This window comes from Triturus cristatus, chromosome 11 (genome assembly GCF_964204655.1).
Source record: "Triturus cristatus chromosome 11, aTriCri1.1, whole genome shotgun sequence".
NCBI lineage: Eukaryota > Metazoa > Chordata > Amphibia > Caudata > Salamandridae > Triturus > Triturus cristatus.
Genome location: NC_140594.1, coordinates 914529536 through 914555105, shown reverse-complemented (window position 1 = coordinate 914555105; position 25570 = coordinate 914529536).

Here is a 25570-nt window from a genome sequence, read left to right as displayed (position 1 = left end):
GGGGTAGTGTTTTAGGGTTTATGGTAGTGCAGCGGTATTTGGGTAGTGCAGGAGGTCATGCTGGGGGTAGTGTTTTAGGGTTTAGGGTACTGCAGTGGTGTTTGGGTAGTGTAGGGGGTCGTGCTGGGGGTAGTGTTTTAGGGTTTAGGGTACTGCGGTGGTGTCTGTGTTGTGTAGGGGTAGTGTTTTAGGGTAGTGCAGGTGTGTTTGGGTAGTGTATTGGGTCATGCTGGGCATAATGTTTTAGGGTTTAGGGTACCGCAGTGATGTTTAGGTAGTGTAGGGGGTCATGCTTGTGGGGTATTGTTTTAGGGTTTAGGGTACCGCAGTGATGTTTGGGAAGTGTAGGGTGTCATGGTGGGGTAGTGTTTTAGGGATTAGGGTAGTGCAGTGGTCTTTGGGTAGTGTAGGAGGACGTGCTGGGGATAGTGTTTTAGGGTTTAGGGTACCGCAGTGGTGTTTAGTTAGTGTAGGGGGTCATGCTGGGGGTAGTGTTTTAGGGTTTAGGGTACTGCAGTGATGTTTGGGTACTGTAGGGTGTCGTGCTGGGGCCAGTGTTTTAGGGTTTAAGGTAGCCCACTTGTTTTTGGGTAGTATTGGGTGTTGTGCTGGAGGTAGTGTTTTAGGGTTTAGGGTAGTGCAGTGTTGTTTGGATAGTGTAGGGGTATTTGCTGGTGGTAGATTTAGGTTTTAGGATAGGTCAGTGGTGTTTGGATAGTGTAGAGGGTCCTGCTGGGGGTGGTGTTTTAGGGTTTAGGGTAATGCTTTGGTGTTTGTGTAGTGTAGGGGATCGTGCTGGGGTAGTGTTTTAGGGTTAAGGGTAGTGCAGTGATGTTTGTGTAGTATAGAGGGTCGTGTTGTAGGGTTTAGGGTGGTGCAGTGGTGTTTGGGTTGTGTAGGGGGTCGTGCTGAGGTAGATTTATTGTTAAGGGTAGTGCAGTGGTGTTTTGTTAGTGAAGGGGGTTTTGCTAGGATAGTGTTTTTGGGTTTAGGGTTGCGCAGTGGTGTTTGGGTAATGTATTGGGTTGTGCTGGGGGTGGGGTTTTAGGGTTTAGGGTAGCGCAGTGGTGTTTGGGTAGTGTAGGGGTCATGCTGGGGTAGTGTTTTAGGTTTTAGGGTAGCGCAGTGGTGTCTGGGTAGTGTAGGGGGTCATGCTGGGGGTAGAGTTTTAGGGTTTAGGGTAGAGGAGTGGTGTTTGGGTAGTGAAAGGGGTCATTCTAGGGGTAGTGTTTTAGGATTTAGGGCAGAACAGTGGTGGTTAGGTAGTGAAGGGGGTCTTGCTGGGTGTAGTGTTTTAGGGTTTAGGGTAGTGCAGTGGTGTTAGTGTAGAGTAGGGGGTCCTATTTTAGGGTGTAGGGTAGTGCAGTGGTATTTGGGTAGTGCAGGAGGTCATGCTGGGGGTAGTGTTTTAGGGTTTATGGTCGTGCAGCGGTATTTGGGTAGTGCAGGAGGTCGTGCTGGGGGTAGTGTTTTAGGGTTTAGGGTACTGCAGTGGTGTTTGGGTAGTGTAGGGGTCGTGCTGGGGGTAGTGTTTTAGGGTTTAGGGTACCGCAGTGATGTTTGGGAAGTGTAGGGTGTCATGGTGGGGTAGTGTTTTAGGGTTTAGGGCAGTGCAGTGGTCTTTGGGTAGTGTAGGAGGACGTGCTGGGGATAGTGTTTTAGGGTTTAGGGTACCGCAGTGGTGTTTAGTTAGTGTAGGGGGTCATGCTGGGGGTAGTGTTTTAGGGTTTAGGGTACTGCAGTGATGTTTGGGTAGTGTAGGGTGTCGTGCTGGGGCCAGTGTTTTAGGGTTTAAGGTAGCCCACTTGTTTTTGGGTAGTATTGGGTGTTGTGCTGGGGGTAGTGTTTTAGGGTTTAGGGTAGTGCAGTGTTGTTTGGATAGTGTAGGGGTATTTGCTGGTGGTAGATTTAGGTTTTAGGATAGGTCAGTGGTGTTTGGATAGTGTAGAGGGTCCTGCTGGGGGTGGTGTTTTAGGGTTTAGGGTAATTCTTTGGTGTTTGTGTAGTGTAGGGGATCGTGCTGGGGTAGTGTTTTAGGGTTAAGGGTAGTGCAGTGATGTTTGTGTAGTATAGAGGGTCGTGTTGTAGGGTTTAGGGTGGTGCAGTGGTGTTTGGGTTTTGTAGGGGGTCGTGCTGAGGTAGATTTATTGTTAAGGGTGGTGCAGTGGTGTTTGGTTAGTGAAGGGGGTTTTGCTAGGATAGTGTTTTTGGGTTTAGGGTAGCGCAGTGGTGTTTGGGTAATGTATTGGGTTGTGCTGGGGGTGGGGTTTTAGGGTTTAGGGTAGCGCAGTGGTGTTTGGGTAGTGTAGGGGTCATGCTGGGGTAGTGTTTTAGGTTTTAGGGTAGCGCAGTGGTGTCTGGGTAGTGTAGGGGGTCATGCTGGGGGTAGTCTTTTAGGGTTTAGGGTAGAGGAGTGGTGTTTGGGTAGTGAAGGGGGTCATTCTAGGGGCAGTGTTTTAGGATTTAGGGCAGAACAGTGGTGGTTAGGTAGTGAAGGGGGTCTTGCTGGGTGTAGTGTTTTAGGGTTTAGGGTAGTGCAGTGGTGTTAGTGTAGAGTAGGGGGTCCTATTTTAGGGTGTAGGGTAGTGCAGTGGTATTTGGGTAGTGCAGGAGGTCATGCTGGGGGTAGTGTTTTGGGTTTATGGTAGTGCAGCGGTATTTGGGTAGTGCAGGAGGTCGTGCTGGGGGTAGTGTTTTAGGGTTTAGGGTACTGCAGTGGTGTTTGGGTAGTGTAGGGGTCGTGCTGGGGGTAGTGTTTTAGGGTTTAGGGTACCGCAGTGATGTTTGGGAAGTGTAGGGTGTCATGGTGGGGTAGTGTTTTAGGGTTTAGGGTAGTGCAGTGGTCTTTGTGTAGTGTAGGAGGACGTGCTGGGGATAGTGTTATAGGGTTTAGGGTACCGCAGTGGTGTTTAGTTAGTGTAGGGGGTCATGCTGGGGGTAGTGTTTTAGGGTTTAGGGTACTGCAGTGATGTTTGGGTAGTGTAGGGTGTCGTACTGGGGGTCGTGTTTTACGGTTTAAGGTAGTGCAGTGGTGTTTGTGTAGTGTAGGGGGTCGTAATGGGGGTAGTGTTGTAGGGTTTACGGTAGTGCAGTGGTGTTTGGGTAGTGTAGAGGGTCATCCTAGGGTAGTGTGTTAGGGTTTTGGGTACTGCAGTGCTGTTTGTGTAGTGTAGGTGTCGTGCCAGGGGATAGTGTTTTAGGGTTTAGGGTTTAGGGTAGTGCAGTGGTGTTTGTGTAGTGTAGGGGGTCGTGCTGGGGTAATGTTTTAGGGTTTAGGGTAGTGCAATGGTGTTTGTGCAGTGTAGGGGGTTGTGCTGGGGCAGTGTTTTAGGGTGTAGGGTTGTACAGTGGTGTTTGGGTAGTCTAGGGGGTCGTGCTGGGGGTAGATTTATGGTTTATGGTAGTGCAGTGGTGTTTGTGTAGTATAGGGGGTCATGCTGGGGGTAGTGTTTTGGGGTTCAGGGCAGTGCAGTGGTGTTTGTGTAGTGTAGGGGGTCATGTTGGGGGTAGTGTTTTAGGGTTTAGGGCAGTGCAGTGTTGTTTGGTTAGTGTAAGGGGTCGTGATGGGGTAAATTTAGGGTTTCGGGTAGTGCAGTGGTGTTTGGATAGTGTAGGGGGTATGCTGGGGTAGATTTAGGGTTTAGGGTAGTGCAGTGGTATTTGGGTAGTGTTCGGGGGTTCGTGCTGGGGTAGTGTTATAGGGTTGAGGGTAGTGCAGTGGTGTGTGTGTAGTGTAGTGGGTCATGCTGAGGGTACTGTTTTAGGGTTTAGGGTGGTGCAGTGGTGACTGTCTAGTGTAGGGGGTAGTGTTTTAGTGTTAGGGTAGTGCAGTGGTCTTTGTGTAGTGTAGGGGGTCATGCTGGGAGTTGTGTTTTATGGTTAAGGGTAGTGCAGGGGTGTTTGTGGAGTGTAGGGGGTTGTGTTTTAGGGTTTAGGGTAGTGCAGTGGATGTTTGAGTAGTGTAGGGGGTCGTACTGAGGGTAGTGTGTTAGGGTTTAGGGTACTGCAGTGGTGTCTGTGTAGTGTAGGGGTAGTGTTTTAGGGTTTAGGGTAATGCAGTGGTGTTTGTGTAGTGTAGGGGATCATGCTGGGGTAGTGTTTTAGGGTTAAGGGTAGTGCAGTGATGTCTGTGTAGTATAGAGGGTCGTGTTTTAGGGTTTAGGGTAATGCAGTGGTTTTTGGGTAGTGTAGGGGGTTGTGCTGGGGTAGTGTTTAATGGTATAGGGTAGTGCAGTTGTGTTTGGGTAGTGTAGGGGGTTGTGCTGGGGGTAGTGTTTTAGGGTTTAGGGTATTGCAGTGGTGTTTGAGTAGTGTAGGGGGTCGTGCTGGGGGTAGTGTTTTAGGGTTTAGGGTAGTGCAGTGGTGTTTGGGTAGTGTAGGGTGTCGTGCTGGGGCCAGTGGTTTAGGGTTTAAGGTAGCCCACTTGTTTTTGGGTATTGTTTTAGGGTTTAGGGTACCGCAGTGATGTTTGGGAAGTGTAGGGTGTCATGGTGGGGTAGTGTTTTAGGGTTTAGTGTAGTGCAGTGGTCTTTGGGTAGTGTAGGAGGAAGTGCTGGGGATAGTGTTTTAGGGTTTAGGGTACCGCAGTGGTGTTTAGTTAGTGTAGGGGGTCATGCTGGGGGTAGTGTTTTAGGGTTTAGTGTTTAGGGTAGAGCAGTGGTGTTTGTGTAGTGTAGGGGGTCATGCTGGGAGTTGTGTTTTATGGTTAAGGGTAGTGCAGGGGTGTTTGTGGAGTGTAGGGGGTTGTGTTTTAGGGTAGTGCAGTGGTGTTTGAGTAGTGTAGGTGGTCGTACTGAGGGTAGTGTGTTAGGGTTTAGGGTACTGCAGTGGTGTCTGTGTAGTGTAGGGGTAGTGTTTTAGGGTTTAGGGTAGTGCAGTGATGTCTGTTTAGTATAGAGGGTTGTGTTTTAGGGTTTAGGGTAGTGCAGTGGTTTTTGGGTAGTGTTGGGGGTTGTGCTGGGGTAGTGTTATAGGGTATAGGGTAGTGCAGTTGTGTTTGGGTAGTGTAGGGGGTTGTGCTGGGGGTAGTGTTTTAGGGTTTAGGGTATTGCAGTGGTGTTTGAGTAGTGTAGGGGGTCGTGCTGGGGGTAGTGTTTTAGGGTTTAGGGTAGTGCAGTGGTCTTTGGGTAGTGTAGGAGGATGTGCTGGGGATAGTGTTTTAGGGTTTAGGGTACCGCAGTGGTGTTTAGTTAGTGTAGGGGGTCATGCTGTGGGTAGTGTTTTAGGGTTTAGGGTACTGCAGTGATGTTTGGATAGTGTAGGGTGTCGTGCTGGGGCCAGTGTTTTAGGGTTTAAGGTAGCCCACTTGTTTTTGGGTAGTATTGGGTGTTGTGCTGGGGGTAGTGTTTTAGGGTTTAGGGTAGTGCAGTGTTGTTTGGATAGTGTAGGGGTATTTGCTGGTGGTAGATTTAGGTTTTAGGATAGGTCAGTGGTGTTTGGATAGTGTAGAGGGTCCTGCTGGGGGTGGTGTTTTAGGGTTTAGGGTAATTCTTTGGTGTTTGTGTAGTGTAGGGGATCGTGCTGGGGTAGTGTTTTAGGGTTAAGGGTAGTGCAGTGATGTTTGTGTAGTATAGAGGGTCGTGTTGTAGGGTTTAGGGTGGTGCAGTGGTGTTAGGGTTGTGTAGGGGGTCGTGCTGAGGTAGATTTATTGTTAAGGGTAGTGCAGTGGTGTTCGGTTAGTGAAGGGGGTTTTGCTAGGATAGTGTTTTTGGGTTTAGGGTAGCGCAGTGGTGTTTGGGTAATGTATTGGGTTGTGGTGGGGGTGGGGTTTTAGGGTTTAGGGTAGCACAGTGGTGTTTGGATAGTGTAGGGGTCATGCTGGGGTAGTGTTTTAGGTTTTAGGGTAGCGCAGTGGTGTCTGGGTAGTGTAGGGGGTCATGCTGGGGGTAGTGTTTTAGGGTTTAGGGTAGAGGAGTGGTGTTTGGGTAGTGAAGGGGGTCATTCTAGGGGTAGTGTTTTAGGATTTAGGGCAGAACAGTGGTGGTTAGGTAGTGAAGGGGGTCTTGCTGGGTGTAGTGTTTTAGGGTTTAGGGTAGTGCAGTGGTGTTAGTGTAGAGTAGGGGGTCCTATTTTAGGGTGTAGGGTAGTGCAGTGGTATTTGGGTAGTGCAGGAGGTCATGCTGGGGGTAGTGTTTTAGGGTTTATGGTAGTGCAGCGGTATTTGGGTAGTGCAGGAGGTCGTGCTGGGGGTAGTGTTTTAGGGTTTAGGGTACTGCAGTGGTGTTTGGGTAGTGTAGGGGTCGTGCTGGGGGTAGTGTTTTAGGGTTTAGGGTACCGCAGTGATGTTTGGGAAGTGTAGGGTGTCATGGTGGGGTAGTGTTTTAGGGTTTAGGGTAGTGCAGTGGTCTTTGTGTAGTGTAGGAGGACTTGCTGGGGATAGTGTTATAGGGTTTAGGGTACCGCAGTGGTGTTTAGTTAGTGTAGGGGGTCATGCTGGGGGTAGTGTTTTAGGGTTTAGGGTACTGCAGTGATGTTTGGGTAGTGTAGGGTGTCGTACTGGGGGTCGTGTTTTACGGTTTAAGGTAGTGCAGTGGTGTTTGGGTAGTGTAGAGGGTCATGCTGGGGTAGTGTTTTAGGGTTTATGGTACTGCAGTGGTGTTTGTGTAGTGTAGGGGGTTATGCTAGGGGGTAGTTTTTAAGGGTTTAGTGTTTAGGGTAGAGCAGTGGTGTTTGTGTAGTGTAGGGGGTTGTGCTGGGGTAATGTTTTAGGGTTTAGAGTAGTGCAGGGGTGTTTGTGCAGTGTAGGGGGTTATTCTGGGGCAGTGTTTTAGGGTGTAGGGTAGTGCAGTGGTGTTTGGGTAGTGTAGGGGGTCGTGCTAGGGGTAATGTTTTAGGGTTTAGGGCAGTGCAGTGGTGTTTGTGTAGTGTAGTGGGTCGTGCTAGGGGTAGTGTTTTAGGGATTAGGGCAGTGCAGTGGTGTTTGTGTAGATTAGGGGGTCATGCTGGGGGTAGTGTTTTAGGGCTTAGGGCAGTGCAGTGTTGTTTGGTTAGTGTAAGGGGTCGTGATGGGGGTAAATGTAGGGTTTAGGGTAGTGCAGTGGTGTTTGGGTAGTGTAGGGGGTTGTGCTGGTGTAGATTTAGGGTTTAGGGTAGTGCAGTTGTATTTGGGAAGTGTTTGGGGGTTCGTGCTGGGGTAGTGTTTTGGGCTGAGGGTAGTGCAGTGGTGTGCGTGTGGTGTTGGGGGTCATGCTGAGGGTACTGTTTCAGGCTTTAGGGTAGTGCAGTGGTGACTGTGTAGTGTAGGGGGTAGTGTTTTAGGGTTAGAGTAGTGCAGTGGTTTTTGTGTAGTATAGGGGGTCATGCTGGGGTTAGTGTTTTATGATTAAGGGTAGTGCAGGGATATTTGTGGAGTGTAGGGGGTCGTGTTTCAGGGTTTAGGGTAGTGCAGTGGTGTTTGGGAAGTGTGGGATGTCATGCTCGGGGTAGATTTAGGATTTAGGGTAGTGCAGAGGTGGTTGGGTAGTGTAGGGGGTTGTGCTTGGGTGGTGTTTTAGGGTAGTGCAGTGGTGTTTGGGTAGTATAGGGGGTTGTGCTGGAGCAGTGTTTTAGGGTTTAGGGTAGCGAAGTGGTTTTTGGGTAGTATAGGGGGTTGTGCTGGAGTAGTGTTTTAAGGTTTATGGTAGGGCAGTGGTTTTTGTGTAGTATAGGGGTCATGCTGGGGTAGTGTTTTAGGCTTTAGAGTAGCACAGTGTTGTTTGGGTAGTGTAGGGTCTCGTGCTGGGGGTAGTGTTTTAGGGTTTAGGGTAGCGCAGTGGTGTTTGGGTAGTGTAGGGGGTCGTGCTGGGTGTAGCGTTTTAGGGTTTAGGGTACCGCAGTGATGTTTGCGTAGTGTATGGGGGTCGTGCTGGGGGTAGTGTTTTAGGGTTTAGGGTAACGCAGTGATGTCTGCGTAGTGTAGGGGGTCGTGCTGGGGATAGTGTTTTAGGGTTTAGGGTACTGCTGTGATATTTGGGTAGTGTAGGGTGTCGTGGTGGGGTAGTGTTTTAGGGTTTAGGGTAGCGCAGTGGTGTTTGGGTAGTGTAGGGGGTCATGCTGGGGATAGTGTTTTAGGGTTTAGGGTACTGCTGTGATATTTGGGTAGTGTAGGGTGTCGTGGTGGGGTAGTGTTTTAGGGTTTAGGGTAGCGCAGTGGTGTTTGGGTAGTGTAGGGGGTCATGCTGGGGATAGTGTTTTAGGGTTTAAGGTAGCGCATTGGTGTTTGGTTAGTGTAGGGGGTCATGCTGGGAATAGTGTTTTAGGGTTTAGGTTAGTGCAGTGGTGTTTGGGTAGTGAAGGGGGATTTGCTGAGGGTAGATTTAGGTTTTAGGGTAGGTCAGTGGTGATTGGGTAGTGTAGGGGGTCGTGCTGGGGTAGATTTAGGATTTAGGGTAGTACAGTGGTGTTTGGGTAGTGTTTGGGGGTTCGTGCTAGGGGTAGTGTTTTACAGTTTAGAGTAGTGCAGTGGTGTTTGTGTAGTGTAGGGGGTCGTGCTGAGGGTAGTGTTTTAGGGTTTAGGGTAGTGCAGTGGTGTCTGTGTAGTGTTTTAGGGTTTAGGGTAGGGCAGTGGTGTGTGTGTAGTGTAGGGGATCATGCTAGGGGTAGTGTTTTAGGGTTAAGGGTAGTGCAGTAATGTTTGTGTAGTATAGAGGGTCATGTTTTAGGGTTTAGGGTAGTGCAGTGGTGTTTGGGTAGTGTAGGGGTTGTGCTGGTGTAGATTTAGGGTTTAGGGTAGTGCAGTTGTATTTGGGAAGTGTTTAAGGGTTCGTGCTGGGGTAGTGCAGTGGTGTGTGTGTGGTGTTGGGGGTCATGCTGAGGGTACTGTTTTAGGCTTTAGGGTAGTGCAGTGGTGACTGTGTAGTGTAGGGGGTAGAGATTTAGGGTTAGGGTAGTGCAGTGCTTTTTGTGTAGTGTAGGGGGTCATGCTGGGGTTAGTGTTTTATGGTTAAGGGTAGTGCAGGGACATTTGTGGAGTGTAGGGGGTCGTGTTTTAGGATTTAGGGTAGTGCAGAGGTGGTTGGGTAGTGTAGGGGGTTGTGCTTGGGTGGTGTTTTAGGGTAGTGCAGTGGTGTTTGGGTAGTATAGGGGGTTGTGCTGGAGCAGTGTTTTAGGGTTTAGGGAAGCGAAGTGGTTTTTTGGTAGTATAGGGGGTTGTACTGGAGTAGTGTTTTAGAGTTTATGGTAGGGCAGTGGTTTTTGTGTAGTATAGGGGTCATGCTGGGGTAGTGTTTTAGGCTTTAGAGTAGCACAGTGTTGTTTGGGTAGTGTAGGGTGTCGTGCTGGGGGTAGTGTTTTAGGGTTTAGGGTAGCGCAGTGGTGTTTGGGTAGTGTAGGGGGTCATGCTGGGTGTAGCGTTTTAGGGTTTAGGGTACCGCAGTGATGTTTGCGTAGTGTAGGGGGGTCGTGCTGGGGGTAGTGTTTTAGGGTTTAGGGTACCGCAGTGATGTCTGCGTAGTGTAGGTGGTCATGCTGGGGATAGTGTTTTAGGGTTTAGGGTACTGCCGTGATATTTGGGTAGTGTAGGGTGTCGTGGTGGGGTAGTGTTTTAGGGTTTAGGGTACTGCAGTGGTGTTTGGGTAGTGTAGGGGGTCATGCTGGGGATAGTGTTTTAGGGTTTAACGTACCGCATTGGTGTTTGGTTAGTGTAGGGGGTCATGCTGGGAATAGTGTTTTAGGGTTTAGCTTAGTGCAGTGGTGTTTGGGTAGTGAAGGGGGATTTGCTGAGGGTAGATTTAGGTTTTAGGGTAGGTCAGTGGTGTTTGGGTAGTGTAGGGGGTAGTGCTGGGGTAGATTTAGGATTTAGGGTAGTACAGTGGTGTTTGGGTAGTGTTTCGGGGTTTGTGCTAGGGGTAGTGTTTTACAGTTTAGAGTAGTGCAGTGGTGTTTGTGTAGTGTAGGGGGTCGTGCTGAGGGTAGTGTTTTAGGGTTTAGGGTAGTGCAGTGGTGTCTGTGTAGTATTTTAGGGTTTAGGGTAGGGCAGTGGTGTTTGTGTAGTGTAGGGGATGATGCTGGTGGTAGTGTTTTAGGGATGAGGGTAGTGCAGTAATGTTTTTGTAGTATAGAGGGTCATGTTTTAGGGTTTAGGGTAGTGCAGTGGTGTTTGGGATGTGTAGGGGGTCGTGCTGGGGTGACTGTGTAGTGTAGGGGGTAGAGATTTAGGGTTAGGGTAGTGCAGTGGTTTTTGTGTAGTGTAGGGGGTCATGCTGGGGTTAGTGTTTTATGGTTAAGGGTAGTGCAGGGACATTTGTGGAGTGTAGGGGGTCGTGTTTTAGGATTTAGGGTAGTGCAGAGGTGGTTGGGTAGTGTAGGGGGTGGTGCTTGGGTGGTGTTTTAGGGTAGTGCAGTGGTGTTTGGGTAGTATAGGGGGTTGTGCTGGAGCAGTGTTTTAGGGTTTAGGGTAGCGAAGTGGTTTTTGGGTAGTATAGGGGGTTGTACTGGAGTAGTGTTTTAGAGTTTATGGTAGGGCAGTGGTTTTTGTGTAGTATAGGGGTCATGCTGGGGTAGTGTTTTAGGCTTTAGAGTAGCACAGTGTTGTTTGGGTGGTGTAGGGTGTCGTGCTGGGGGTAGTGTTTTAGGGTTTAGGGTAGCGCAGTGGTGTTTGGGTAGTGTAGGGGGTCGTGCTGGGTGTAGCGTTTTAGGGTTTAGGGTACCGCAGTGATGTTTGTGTAGTGTAGGGGGGTCGTGCTGGGGGTAGTGTTTTAGGGTTTAGGGTACCGCAGTGATGTCTGCGTAGTGTAGGGGGTCGTGCTGGGGATAGTGTTTTAGGGTTTAGGGTACTGCCGTGATATTTGGGTAGTGTAGGGTGTCGTGGTGGGGTAGTGTTTTAGGGTTTAGGGTAGCGCAGTGGTGTTTGGGTAGTGTAGGGGGTCATGCTGGGGATAGTGTTTTAGGGTTTAACGTACCGCATTGGTGTTTGGTTAGTGTAGGGGGTCATGCTGCGAATAGTGTGTTAGGGTTTAGGTTAGTGCAGTGGTGTTTGGGTAGTGAAGGGGGATTTGCTGAGGGTAGATTTAGGTTTTAGGGTAGGTCAGTGGTGTTTGGGTAGTGTAGGGGGTCGTGCTGGGGTAGATTTAGGATTTAGGGTAGTACAGTGGTGTTTAGGTAATGTTTGGGGGTTTGTGCTAGGGGTAGTGTTTTACAGTTTAGAGTAGTGCAGTGGTGTTTGTGTAGTGTAGGGGGTCGTGCTGAGGGTAGTGTTTTAGGGTTTAGGGTAGTGCAGTGGTGTCTGTGTAGTGTTTTAGGGTTTAGGGTAGGGCAGTGGTGTTTGTGTAGTGTAGGGGATGATGCTGGGGGTAGTGTTTTAGGGTTAAGGGTAGTGCAGTAATGTTTTTGTAGTATAGAGGGTCATGTTTTAGGGTTTAGGGTAGTGCAGTGGTGTTTGGGATGTGTAGGGGGTCGTGCTGGGGTAGATTTATTGTTAAGGGTAGTGCAGTGGCGTTTGGGTAGTATAGGGGGTTGTGCTGGGGTAGTGCTTTAGGGTTTAGGGTAGCGCAGTGGTGTTTGGGTAGTGTAGGGGGTCGTGCTGGGTGTAGCGTTTTAGGGTTTAGGGTACCGCAGTGATGTTTGCGTAGTGTAGGGGGGTCGTGCTGGGGGTAGTGTTTTAGGGTTTAGGGTACCGCAGTGATGTCTGCGTAGTGTAGGGGGTCGTGCTGGGGATAGTGTTTTAGGGTTTAGGGTACTGCCGTGATATTTGGGTAGTGTAGGTTGTCTTGGTGGGGTAGTGTTTTAGAGTTTAGGGTAGCGCAGTGGTGTTTGGGTAGTGTGGGGGGTCATGCTGGGGATAGTGTTTTAGGGTTTAAGGTATCGCATTGGTGTTTGGTTAGTGTAGGGGGTCATGCTGGGAATAGTGTTTTAGGGTTTAGGTTAGTGCAGTGGTGTTTGGGTAGTGAAGGGGGATTTGCTGAGGGTAGATTTAGGTTTTAGGGTAGGTCAGTGGTGTTTGGGTAGTGTAGGGGGTCGTGCTGGGGTAGATTTAGGATTTAGGGTAGTACAGTGGTGTTTGGGTAGTGTTTGGGGGTTTGTGCTAGGGGTAGTGTTTTACAGTTTAGAGTAGTGCAGTGGTGTTTGTGTAGAGTAGGGGGTCGTGCTGAGGGTAGTGTTTTAGGGTTTAGGGTAGTGCAATGGTGTCTGTGTAGTGTTTTGGGTTTAGGGTAGGGCAGTGGTGTTTGTGTAGTGTAGGGGATGATGCTGGTGGTAGTGTTTTAGGGATGAGGGTAGTCCAGTAATGTTTTTGTAGTATAGAGGGTCATGTTTTAGGGTTTAGGGTAGTGCAGTGGTGTTTGGGATGTGTAGGGGGTCGTGCTGGGGTGACTGTGTAGTGTAGGGGGTAGAGATTTAGGGTTAGGGTAGTGCAGTGGTTTTTGTGTAGTGTAGGGGGTCATGCTGGGGTTAGTGTTTTATGGTTAAGGGTAGTGCAGGGACATTTGTGGAGTGTAGGGGGTCGTGTTTTAGGATTTAGGGTAGTGCAGAGGTGGTTGGGTAGTGTAGGGGGTGGTGCTTGGGTGGTGTTTTAGGGTAGTGCAGTGGTGTTTGGGTAGTATAGGGGGTTGTGCTGGAACAGTGTTTTAGGGTTTAGGGTAGCGAAGTGGTTTTTGGGTAGTATAGGGGGTTGTACTGGAGTAGTGTTTTAGAGTTTATGGTAGGGCAGTGGTTTTTGTGTAGTATAGGGGTCATGCTGGGGTAGTGTTTTAGGCTTTAGAGTAGCACAGTGTTGTTTGGGTGGTGTAGGGTGTCGTGCTGGGGGTAGTGTTTTAGGGTTTAGGGTAGCGCAGTGGTGTTTGGGTAGTGTAGGGGGTCGTGCTGGGTGTAGCGTTTTAGGGTTTAGGGTACCGCAGTGATGTTTGCGTAGTGTAGGGGGGTCGTGCTGGGGGTAGTGTTTTAGGGTTTAGGGTACCGCAGTGATGTCTGCGTAGTGTAGGGGGTCGTGCTGGGGATAGTGTTTTAGGGTTTAGGGTACTGCCGTGATATTTGGGTAGTGTAGGGTGTCGTGGTGGGGTAGTGTTTTAGGGTTTAGGGTAGCGCAGTGGTGTTTGGGTAGTGTAGGGGGTCATGCTGGGGATAGTGTTTTAGGGTTTAACGTACCGCATTGGTGTTTGGTTAGTGTAGGGGGTCATGCTGCGAATAGTGTGTTAGGGTTTAGGTTAGTGCAGTGGTGTTTGGGTAGTGAAGGGGGATTTGCTGAGGGTAGATTTAGGTTTTAGGGTAGGTCAGTGGTGTTTGGGTAGTGTAGGGGGTCGTGCTGGGGTAGATTTAGGATTTAGGGTAGTACAGTGGTGTTTGGGTAATGTTTGGGGGTTTGTGCTAGGGGTAGTGTTTTACAGTTTAGAGTAGTGCAGTGGTGTTTGTGTAGTGTAGGGGGTCGTGCTGAGGGTAGTGTTTTAGGGTTTAGGGTAGTGCAGTGGTGTCTGTGTAGTGTTTTAGGGTTTAGGGTAGGGCAGTGGTGTTTGTGTAGTGTAGGGGATGATGCTGGGGGTAGTGTTTTAGGGTTAAGGGTAGTGCAGTAATGTTTTTGTAGTATAGAGGGTCATGTTTTAGGGTTTAGGGTAGTGCAGTGGTGTTTGGGATGTGTAGGGGGTCGTGCTGGGGTAGATTTATTGTTAAGGGTAGTGCAGTGGCGTTTGGGTAGTATAGGGGGTTGTGCTGGGGTAGTGCTTTAGGGTTTAGGGTAGCGCAGTGGTGTTTGGGTAGTGTAGGGGGTCGTGCTGGGTGTAGCGTTTTAGGGTTTAGGGTACCGCAGTGATGTTTGCGTAGTGTAGGGGGGTCGTGCTGGGGGTAGTGTTTTAGGGTTTAGGGTACCGCAGTGATGTCTGCGTAGTGTAGGGGGTCGTGCTGGGGATAGTGTTTTAGGGTTTAGGGTACTGCCGTGATATTTGGGTAGTGTAGGTTGTCTTGGTGGGGTAGTGTTTTAGGGTTTAGGGTAGCGCAGTGGTGTTTGGGTAGTGTAGGGGTTCATGCTGGGGATAGTGTTTTAGGGTTTAAGGTATCGCATTGGTGTTTGGTTAGTGTAGGGGGTCATGCTGGGAATAGTGTTTTAGGGTTTAGGTTAGTGCAGTGGTGTTTGGGTAGTGAAGGGGGATTTGCTGAGGGTAGATTTAGGTTTTAGGGTAGGTCAGTGGTGTTTGGGTAGTGTAGGGGGTCGTGCTGGGGTAGATTTAGGATTTAGGGTAGTACAGTGGTGTTTGGGTAGTGTTTGGGGGTTTGTGCTAGGGGTAGTGTTTTACAGTTTAGAGTAGTGCAGTGGTGTTTGTGTAGTGTAGGGGGTCGTGCTGAGGGTAGTGTTTTAGGGTTTAGGGTAGTGCAATGGTGTCTGTGTAGTGTTTTGGGTTTAGGGTAGGGCAGTGGTGTTTGTGTAGTGTAGGGGATGATGCTGGGGGTAGTGTTTTAGGGTTAAGGGTAGTGCAGTAATGTTTGTGTAGTATAGAGGGTCATGTTTTAGGGTGCAGTGGTGTTTGGGATGTGTAGGGGGTCGTGCTGGGGTAGATTTATTGTTAAGGGTAGTGCAGTGGCGTTTGGGTAGTATAGGGGGTTGTGCTGGGGTAGTGCTTTAGGGTTTAGGGTAGTGCAGTGGTGTTTGGGTAATGTAGGGGGTTGTGCTGGGGGTAGGGTTTTAGGGTTTAGGGTAGCGCTTTGATGTTTGGGTTGTGTAGAGGGTCGTGTTGGGGGTTGTGTTTTAGGGTTTAGAGTAGCGCAGTGGAGTTTGGGTAATATAGAGGGTCATGTTGGGGGTTGTGTTTTAGGGTTTAGAGTAGCGCAGTGGTGTTTAGGTAGGGTAGAGTGCATGCTGGGGTAGTGTTTTAGGGTTTTGGGTAGCTCAGTGGGGTTTGGGTAGTGTAGGGAGTAGTGCTGGGTGTAGTGTTTTAGGGTTTAGGGTAGCATAGTGGCGTTTGTGTAGTGTAGGGGTTAGAGTATTGCAGTGGTGTTTGGGTAGTGTAGGGGATAGTGCTGGGGGTAGATTTAGGGTTTAGGGTAGTGCAGTCGTGTTTGGGTAGTGTAAAGGGTCGTGCTGGGGTAGTGTTTTAGGGTAGTGCAGTGGTGTTTACGTTGTGTAGGGGGTCGTGCTGGGGGTAGTGTTTTAGGGTTTAGGGTAGTGCAGTGGTGTTTGGGTAGTGTAGGGGGTCGTGCTGGGGTTAGGTTTAGGGTAGTGCAGTGGTGTTTGGGTAGTGTAGAGGGTCGTGCTGGGTAGTGTTTTAGGGTAGTGCAGTGGTGTTTGTGTAGTGTAGGGGGTCATGCTGGGGGTAGTGTTTTAGGGTTTAGGGTAGTGCAGTGGTGTTTGAGTAGTGTAGGGGGACGTGCTGGGGTTTGATTTAGGTTTAGGTAGTGAAATGGTGTTTGTGTATTGTAAGGGGACGTGCTGGGTGTAGCGCTTTAGGTTTTAGGGTAGTGCAGTAGTGTTTGTGTAGTATAGGGGGTTGTGCTGGGGTTAGTGTTTTAGGGTTTACAGTAGTGCAGTGGTGTTTGTGTAGTGTAGCGGGTAGTGTTTTAGGGTTTAGGGTAGTGCAGTGGTGTTTGTGTAGTGTAGGGGTTGATGCTGGGGGTTGTGTTTTAGGGTTTATGGTTGTGCAGTGGTGGTTCTGTAGTTTAGGGGGTCATGTTTCAGGGTTTAAGGTAGTGCAGTGGTGTTTTGGTAGTGTAGGGGGTCATGCTGGGAGTAGTGTTTTACGGTTTAGGGTAGTGCAGTGGTGTTTGGGTAGTGTAGGGGTTTGTGCTGGGGTAGAGTTTTAGGGTTGAGGGTATTGCAGTGGTGTTTGGGTAGTGTAGGGGGTTTTGCTGGGTGTAGATTTAGGGTTTAGGGTAGTGCAGTGGTGTGCAGGTACAGTAGGGGGTCATGCTGGGGATAGTGTTTTAGGGTTTAGGGTAGCGCAGTGGTGTTTGGGTAGTGTAGGCTGTCATGCTGGGGATAGTGTTTTAGGGTTAAGGGTAGCGCAGTGGTGTATGGGTAGTGTAGGGGGTCGCGCTTGGGGTAGTGTTTTAGGGTTTAGGGTAGTGCAGTGGTGTTTGGGTAGTGTAGGGGGTCGTACTGGGGGTAGTGTTTTAGGGTTTAGGGTAGTTCAGTGGTGTTTGGGTAGTGTAGAGGGTCATGCTGGGGTAGTGTGTTAGGGTTTAGGGTAGCACAGTGGTGTTTGTGTAGTGTAGGGGGTAGTGCTGGGGGTAGTCTTTTAGGGTTTAGGGTAGCGCAGTAGTGTTTGGGTAGTGTAGGGGGTCGTCCGGGGGGTAGATTTATGGTTTAGGGTAGCCCAGTGGTGTTTGGGTAGTGTAGGGGGTCGTGCTGGGGGTACTGTTTTAGGGTTTAGGGTAGCGCAGTGGTGTTTGGGTAGTGTAGGGCGTAGTGCTGGGGGTACTGTTTTAGGGTTTAGGGTAGCGCAGTGGTGTTAGGGTAGTGTAGGGGGTCGTACTGGTGGTAGATTTAGGGTTTAGGGTAGTGCATTGGTGTTTGTGTAGTGTAGGGGGTCATGCTGGGGGTATTGTTTTGGGGTTTAGGGTAGTGCAGTGGTGTTTGTGTAGTGTAGGGGTTCGTGCTGGGGGTAGTGTTTTAGAGTTTAGTGTAGTGCAGTGGTGTTTGTGTAGTGTAGGGGTAGTGTTTTAGGGTTTAGGGTAGTGCAGTGGTGTTTGTGTAGTGTAGGGAGTAGTGCTGGGGGTAGTGTTTTAGGGTTTAGGGTAGCTCAGTGGTGTTTGGGTAGTGTAGGGAGTAGTGCTGGGGGTAGTGTTTTAGGGTTTAGGATAGTGCTGTGGTGTTTGTGTAGTGTAGGGGGTAGTGTTTTAGGGTTTTGGGTAGTGCAGTGGTGTTTGTGTAGTGTAAGGGGTCATGCTGGGGGTAGTGTTTTAGGGTTTGGTGTAGTGCAGTGTTGTTTGTTTAGTATAGGGGTCGTGTTTTAGGGTTTAGGGTAGTGCAGTGGTATCTGGGTAGTGTAGGGGTCGTGCTCATGGTAGTGTTTTAGGGTTTAGGATAGTGCAGTGGAGTTTGTGTAGTGTAGGGAGTCATGCTGGGGTTAGTGTGTTAGGGTTTGGGTAGCGCACTGGTGTTTGGTTAGTGTAGGGGGTCATGCTGGGGGTAGTGTTTTAGGGTTTAGGGCAGGGGTCTCCAACCTTTTCTGTAGTGGGAGCTACTTCTGATCAGTGGAAATCATCATGAGCTACTAAATGCTGAGCAACTCGCAAATTGTTCCGAGAGTGCCCCCACTCCCAGCTTCATTGACTACAGGGCCTCTATAAGGTGGAGCTACCCGTTTAGTATATGCAATGCACATCATAAAACCAGAAAAACAATCCCAGTCTCCCTCTTCAACAAATTGTGTGATCTTGGCCTCTGCAATCACCAGCTAAGCACACTACAATCATAAGAAATTATACAGAACCTGCAGAGCTGAAAACCATAAAGTAAACATCTGTCTCTCATACCTCGTCATCTACTACACTGCTCCGTCCCATACCACAGTAAAGGCACCTCTGTGGTCATCACGCATGACACGGAAACACTTCCACATAGGATCACAAAACAATGACAACACCATACCAACCACACAACCTTGCAACAGCTTGCTGGCCATGTAGGTAAGTACCTCGGTGCCCCACAGCTCTTAATATAAATGCTGCGATACAACTATTTTATTACATCGTGCCTTCTTTTTCTTTATTACACATGACGGTAACTTGAAATGCTTGAGTTCAGGGTGTGCACTGTACAAGATTCTCCCCTAACAGACTATAAAGTTGTTACACATGACCTGCCTCTTAGTACATTAATATAGCATTGTCATGAAGGACGGTGGCAGTCCATGACTGTTTCATCTTTAAAAACTATCACTTTTAAAAATGCCTTTTAATGCAGTGGTGTAATTTGATGCTCCAATGAAATGCTTCACCATGTTGGAGAAATAAAAGTTGGTAATTTTTTTTATTTAAAAGATACTATTTTTCTATGTCATTATTTTCAATATTTTCATACCTGTGCTCGTCAAAGGAAGGGGTCATACACCTAACTTGGTTCATGTCTCAGCTTTCCCAGTTCATTGGTGGCAAAAAAATATAGCCACTACAGGGTTTGGGTACTTTTTTCAAATGGCATACATTTAAAGTGAAGTTTTGAACCTTATGGTCATTGTGCCATAACATTTACACTTCATTTTAAATTTCTCCCATTATTTCATTAAATTAAAGAGGGATTTTGTTTTAAAATAAGGGACCTCTTCCAAGTTGTCCCTAGGCACAAACAGAAGCCAGGAACTTATTATATACTTCACTCATCATTTCATTTAATTTTATTGAAAAGAAATGTAAAATGATGTTCCTGGGTCTGGTTTGTGGCCAGGAACAACTTTACAGCTGCCAAGTTTTCAGGTTGCCTAAGTTTGAAATTTAAGCAATAATATCCGTAAACAAATATATACCATAAATTACCCACTTCTGAGACACGAAAAGTTCAGGAAAAGCTCTAAAACTGATTTGAAACCACTGAAATGGAAGGTCACGAATCACAGTGTCTGACCTTAAAACAGAGCAGGCCTCGAACATTTTTAAAAACGTATTACCGAATTTACAGTTCAAATAACTTCAATTATATGCTCTCCCTTTAAAGAGGAAAGTATATTTTTTTATATAGTTTCAAAATAAGGTAGTTTGGTCATAGACTTAAACTCACTGCACAAAATGAATGGTTTTGTGAACATTAGTAGAAGGTGACACTGTCTATTTATAAAAATATAGGATAAATGAAGGTTGAAATGCATACTTTACTTTATTGTTATTAAATAGTAACAATTTTTTCTGCCCAAGACGTTTCAAATGAAGGTTCAAATTGGACAAACACTCACTACCACATTGACAGGTCATTTGTTTTATCTGTGAGTGAGCTGTTCTTAAGTATACAATGTTTAGTTTATAAATACAGATGCCTCTCTGTGAAATACTACACAGCGACCTCAGGCCAAGCATAAATCAAAAACGATTACACATGTAGGCTGCACCTCATGGCCAAGGTTTTTCAAACTACTTAAGACTTGTTGTGAACTAAACATATGACTTCCCTATTTGGTTCTGAACAAAGTGCACCCAGGTAATTATTTGTAGACTTACCATAACCTGGCCTTACGTACAACAGGGGCATCGGCTCTCTGTCTGAAGGTGGTATCATGTCAAGGACACTGCTGGCTGCAGGCATCACTCGCTCCTCTGTGGCCTCAGTCAATGCTGGTGCTCTGCTGCTGGCATCACGCTAGGCAAAGATGCACGGACGTCTCTCTTGATTGGGCCTGGGGCTCTTGAGAGTGCACAGACTGCATGCTGCCTGCCAGTGCAGAGTCATTTAAACTGCAGCAGCACTCTTTTAAAGACAGCTCAGCGCTGCTGGTAACAGCGTTATTATACAACAGGTGTGTGCCCCAGCCTCTCCAAAATGTATGCCTGTCAGGAGAGGGCCCCTGATCTATACGATCTTGGGGCGACAGTCTGCCTTACGCACCCTCCACCTTCCACATGAGGGCTCAGGTCAGTGTTCCTCCTGTTTTCACGGGGCGGCAATGACTGTCTGCCAGAGCTTGGGGTGAATTAAAAAGTAAAACATGCATCTTCCGACACCTAGTCCATACAGCCCCCAAAGAGTACGACTTCCTCTGTCCCACGTGGTGAAAAGGTGCTACTTGAGCATAGCAGCAGCTGGCACTAGGAACAGCAAATTTAAGCTGCAGTTGTCATTGTCTACTATACGCCAAACACTCTGCGCGCCTTGCCAGAAATAAAAGGCAAAGCACCGCCCCTCTGATCCATGTGTGGGCACTGCTGGGTGATGGTCATGCTGTGACAGGCCACGTGGTATCAAGGAGGCCACAGCAGGGCTGAGCGTGTCTCTGTTTTTTTAAATCACGCAACCAGCCCCAAGGCCACAGCGATGTACGCATTGTAAGTCTCGAGGATAGGCAATCTGACATCACCTGCTTCTCCCCGCCCTAGATACCTTAATGGCCAATGGCAGCGGTGTGACATCAGACGTAACACCGGCAAGAACAGATAGGAGGCCAAAAGGCCTAAAAAAAATAAACATAATGACAACGATAGGATACAAAAGTGAGCATTGACCGAGAGCTACTGGCAGGTTGTTGGCGAGCTACCGGTAGCTCGCGATCGACCGGTTGGAGACCCCTGGTTTAGGGTGATGCAGTGGTGTTTGGGTAGAGTAGGGGATCGTCGTTCCGGGGAGTAGTGTTTTTTAGGGTTTAGGGTAGTGCACTGATGTTTGGGTAGTGTAGGGGTTAGTACTGGGTTAGTGTTTGAGGGTTTAGGGTAGTACAGTAGTGTTTGGGTAGTGTAGGGGGTCATGCTGGGGTATTGTTTTAGTGTTTAGGGTAGTGCAGTGATGTTTGTGTAGTGTACAGTGCATGCGCTTTGTCACTAGGCGAGACCTAAAAAGCATTGCACCAAGATGGCTGCCAACACTTCCTGGATTGAAGTGTTGGCAGCCAATTAGAGCCAAGCTTGTGCTTGTGTAGTTAGGTCCCGCCCAGATATATAAAAAAAATTCCTTTAATTTCTCAGGAACTACTGTACGGATTTACACCATTTAACAAAAAGGTCTCTTTCTGAACCAAGGGCTACATTTTTGCCAAACTTGGTGTAATTCCGTTCAGCAGTTCGATCTGTAGCCGTGTCTAAAGTTTCCTATGGAAAATAACATGGAAAAAACACGTTTTGGGCCCCCCTATTTTCTCAGCCCCTGCTGTGCAAATCACCTCAAAACTTTCAGGATAGGAGCTGACCGAAGCGGGCCATAAGTTTTTTAAATTTCGAGAAGATTCCAATAACCATAAAGTTATTGGAAAAGCAAAAAACGATTTTCCTATGGAAACTAGGTACTAAGTATAACTATCTACTGGCGACCGCCAGTAGATAATATATACATATACACATATACATATTACCTACTGGCGGTCGTCAGTAGGTAGTTATAGTTATAGTTAGAACCTAGTTTCCATAGGAAAAGCATTTTTTGATTTGCTAATAACTTTGGCGTCGTTTGACGAATCTTTGCGAAATTGAAAAAAAAAAAGTCTATCCAGGTCAGCTCTTATCCTGAAAGTTTGGGGGTGATTCGTGAAGCTGGGGCTGAGAAAAAAGGGATGTCCCAAAATACGTTTTCCCCATGTTAAGTTCCAATGGAATTACACCAAATTTGGCAAAAAGGTAGAGCTTGGTTCAGAAAGCAACCTTTTTTTAAATGGTGTAAATCTGTTCAGTAGTTGCTGAGAAATTCAAAAAATAAGAGTGAAAAAATCAATTTCCCATAGGAAATTTTGGGCAAAGCTACAGCCGAAACTACTGAATGGAATGACCCCAGGTTTGTCGAAAAGGTAGTGCTTGATTAAGAAAGCGACCTTTTTGTAAAATGGTGTAAATCCGTTCAGTAGTTGCAGAGAAGATCAAAAAATAAAAATGTATATATCTATGGCAGAGGAGGGTGCCCGAACCCTCCCGACCACGAGCTTTATTCTAATTGGCTGTCAACACTCCAACTCAAAAACAAAGAGAGGGTGAGGGACTATCACTCTTGTTCCCCCAGATTAAATCAATTAAACAACAAAAGAGTGACAAGGGGATAGGGAGCAGAAAAGAGGCACGGGCAAAAACCAAAAATATTTGTTAAAAGAACCCTCACTCACCAACCTAGTTGGTGACATGCTTCATCATCGGGTTCCCACCAGAGAGGCCGAATGCCTCTCTGGTGTGCTGCGACGCCTGTGTTACAGCGGAGCGGGTTTCTGGTTGTGAAGGGGAGTGAGATTAAAAGGTAAATGATTTTAACCAATGACAAGTTTATTCTTGGCAAATCAAAAACCGATAAAAACGTGAATTGGGCAAGGTCTGGCCAGTGATGTTGACCAGGGCTTGAGGACAGATCGAGGTTGATCGCGGGAGTGTGCGAGCATGGAAATACTATAGCCCACTACCCCCCTCCCGGACCCATGATGTTAGTTACAACAACAGCATAAACTTTCTGAGCCCCGGATATATAGGAGGCTCCCGGGTAAAACCGTGAGTTTTACCATTTGATCTCCACAGGTTAGGGTGCGCCTTAGAGTGTGCATACCGCCGTGGGGACTCCCTTGGTCCTGATGAAAGCTTAGCCGATTAAGCACCATAAGCAGAAACATGTCGACCTAAAAATTGGTCAAGCCCTGGTCAACATCACTGGCCAGACCTTGCCCAATTCACGTTTTTATCGGTTTTTGATTTGCCAAGAATAAACTTGTCATTGGTTAAAATCATTTACCTTTTAATCTCACTCCCCTTCACAACCAGAAACCCGCTCCGCTGTAACACAGGCGTCGCAGCACACCAGAGAGGCATTCGGCCTCTCTGGTGGGAACCCGATGATGAAGCATGTCACCAACTAGGTTGGTGAGTGAGGGTTCTTTTAACAAATATTTTTGGTTTTTGCCCGTGCCTCTTTTCTGCTCCCTATCACCTTGTCACTCTTTTGTTGTTTAATTGTCAACACTCCAAACCAGGAAGTGTTGGCAGCCATCTTGTGACTCATTAGAACCGAGTCACAAGAAAACAGAAAAACAAAGGTGAAAAAAAGAAAAGGGGGCAGGATAGAAGCACCCTGACCCCCTAGGCCTGATCAGGGGTTCCTACAAGGACCCCCAAGGACCAATAAAACATTTTTGTAAAAAAACAAATTAGCGCATCTTAAGCTGGGTCTGCGAATCCCACAGAATTTTTTTTTCAAATGAAGCACGGGCTCTAGCTCTTCATTTAATGGAGGCCCCCAGGTGGGCCAGGTCTCCGGGGGCATTTGCAAAAAATATATGCAGAGGCCCCCGCAGCCCCGGGGACCGCAATCCCCCGGGGCTTGGTTGAAATGATGTGCGGGAGGGCACTCGGCCCTCCCACAGCCCTGGGGACCGCCACCCCCGGGTCTTCTTATTAAATGTGTGGGGGGCCTCTAAGCCCCCCAAGCACTGGGACCGCCACCCCGAGGCTTTTATAACAAACAAAATGGACCAGTGGGGGCGCTCGAGCCCCTCCACATGCCCCGGGGACCACCACCTCCCCGGAGCACTAATATGGAATTGCAGGGGTCCATTACGGACACCCGAGCCCCCTTCCCCTTAAAAAGAAATAAAAAGAAAGGCAGGTCGGCCTGAGGGATGGGTCCCTGGGGCCATAAGTGGCCTGAGGAGGGGGGCCACGCAGCCCTCCTCCAAAAAATAAATTTAAAAAAAGGATGTGCAGGCTTCGGGGGATGGGGTCCTCTGGGCCAGAAGTGGCCTGGGAGGGGGGGCCATGCGGCCCTCCTTCCGTTTGTTGTTTTTTAAAAAAAAAATGTAAATGTGGGCATGCCTCGGGGATGGGGTCCCCGAGTCAAATGTAAATTAGTGAAAGTGGATGTTTTTTTTTTTAAATGGAGTTGCGACCCTAGCGTGGCTCCCTGCGCGGCCCCTAGTGTGCATGCGATGGGAGCGCGGCTCAAAAGTGGACATTTCCATTTACAAAAAAAAAAAGGAATCGCCACCCTAGCGCTGCTCTCAGCACGCCCCTAGTGTGCACGCGATGGGTGCGCAGCTCTCAGTGCGGCCCCTAGTGTTTACGTGATGGGTGCATGGCTCTCAGCGCAGCCCCCGTGTGCATGCAATGGGTGCACGGCTTCAAGTCGCGCTGGGTGCGTGACTCCAAGCAACAAAAATCAAAATATATTTTTTGAAAAACTAAATTATATGTTGGGTTATTAGGTGGGAGATTTTTGTAGCTGCATGTAAGTTCCGATGCAGAGCCTTAGGTTGTCGAGAAGGACTCTGTTTCCCTTATATGTGAAATGTACACCATCACGCCTGTAGATGCCATCCATATCAAAACGTAGATTGTTGTTGTAGATGGAGCCCATATAATGGTCTCTGAGATAAGCAGAAACAGCCTAATTTATATTTTTTCTAGCTTTCTTAATCTGTGGACAGAATTGATTGGACCACTTCCATTTCTGTCTTTGTCATATGTTAGAGTATGCTCAGACGTGAGTCCCGTGCTCTCCATGCCACTGGAATCAAGCTATCCTGGCTGAAGAGGGTGAAACCCCAAAACCGGTCCTAGGATGCTTGTTTCCAGTCCAGGGAGGACCTGGCCTGGCAGTTCGGACTGGACTGTTCCCATTGGGCACAGGGTCAAGACTGATTTGCATATGGCTGGGTCCAAAGTGGAATGGCATGGTGAGCAAAACAACAATGGATTTAGGCCCAGATCTCTGTACTGGGGTGAATGTATGACATTGCTCTGCATTCTGTCCATCAATAGTTCTTTTTGCATATGTTAGAGTATACAAAGACTGTTTGAGGCAACAGCAACATCAATTCTGCAAAGGTGTCCTTCATTAGCATTTTCAGATCTACCCCAGTCAATGTACCTAGGTCATTGCCACCACAGTGCACAATCATGAGGTCAGAGGGTTGGAGATGTAAAAAGGTTTTAACCAAAGGCATCAATTGGTGCCACTTTAATCCTCTTTTTCGAATCCAACTAATGTCCACATTTTGCAAAGCTAGATCTTTGTCAATACCTCTGTGTTCAGCTTACCCTTTGCACCAGAAAACATAGCTGTGTCCCACAATCCACGCTCTAAGCATCTTGAAGGGAAATCTGGATGCACTGAAAAGAAGTGTGTTGTAGAAGTACGCAGTTGGTCGAATGGGAGATATCTAAAATGGTGGACAAGATGTAGTTTTTAAAGAAGAAGAGAAATGATTGGCTGTTTAAGAACATTATATAGTCAAAAATAGGGTGCCTATTTCTGTCTTTAAAAAGCATGTTTCTTATTGGTTTGTAAAAAATGTTTGAAAGGTACATTAGATAGGATAAGCTCATATTTTGGAAAGTTAAGCACACTTGCTGTTTGTATTTGCAACATTGTGTGCTGAACTTGTGACCTGTGAGTTCAGTTAAGTGTTCCATGAACTGTTGTTCTGGAAACAGGAATTAAGGAGAATGGGGGTAGGTTTGAAATTAATTGTGGCATTAAAATGTGAATTTGTTATAAATATTAAAGTAATATGTTATTACAGTGAGATTTCCCAAGTCCGTGCTATCTTTAGAAGTAGTGTATTATTAAAAAAAGTGGTAAAATGATTTGTAATATATTATTGAACTCCCGTTTGGATTCGCGGCGCCATCGCTTACAGTGCACGGTGCAGGTGCAACTCCAGAAAATTCCAGAAGCATTTTGGCTTCAGTTAGAAGTCAGTTGGCAAGGCCTGATATGTGTAACCAATAGAAATGTGTTTTAGAATTTGAAATAATGTGGGAAGCAATGTCATTTGTTATTTACATCTATATGTGTAGAGAAAGAGAGGGAAAGTTTCCCATTACTGGTTTTGCTAAGAGCAGTGCATTATATTGATTGTGTACATAAGAAAATCTGGTGTGAGATTTTGATACATCATAATCTACAAATCAATTTGAAAGGTGAGTTATCAATGTGTGAGGTGTGCTATGTGGTGCCTTTGTTTTAAAAGATAAAATATAAATCATGAAATTTGACGTTTGAGATATTTTTTGAAATGAAGAAATGTTTATTGCAGTTTTTTTAATGTATTTAAATGTTGTTTAATATAAATTT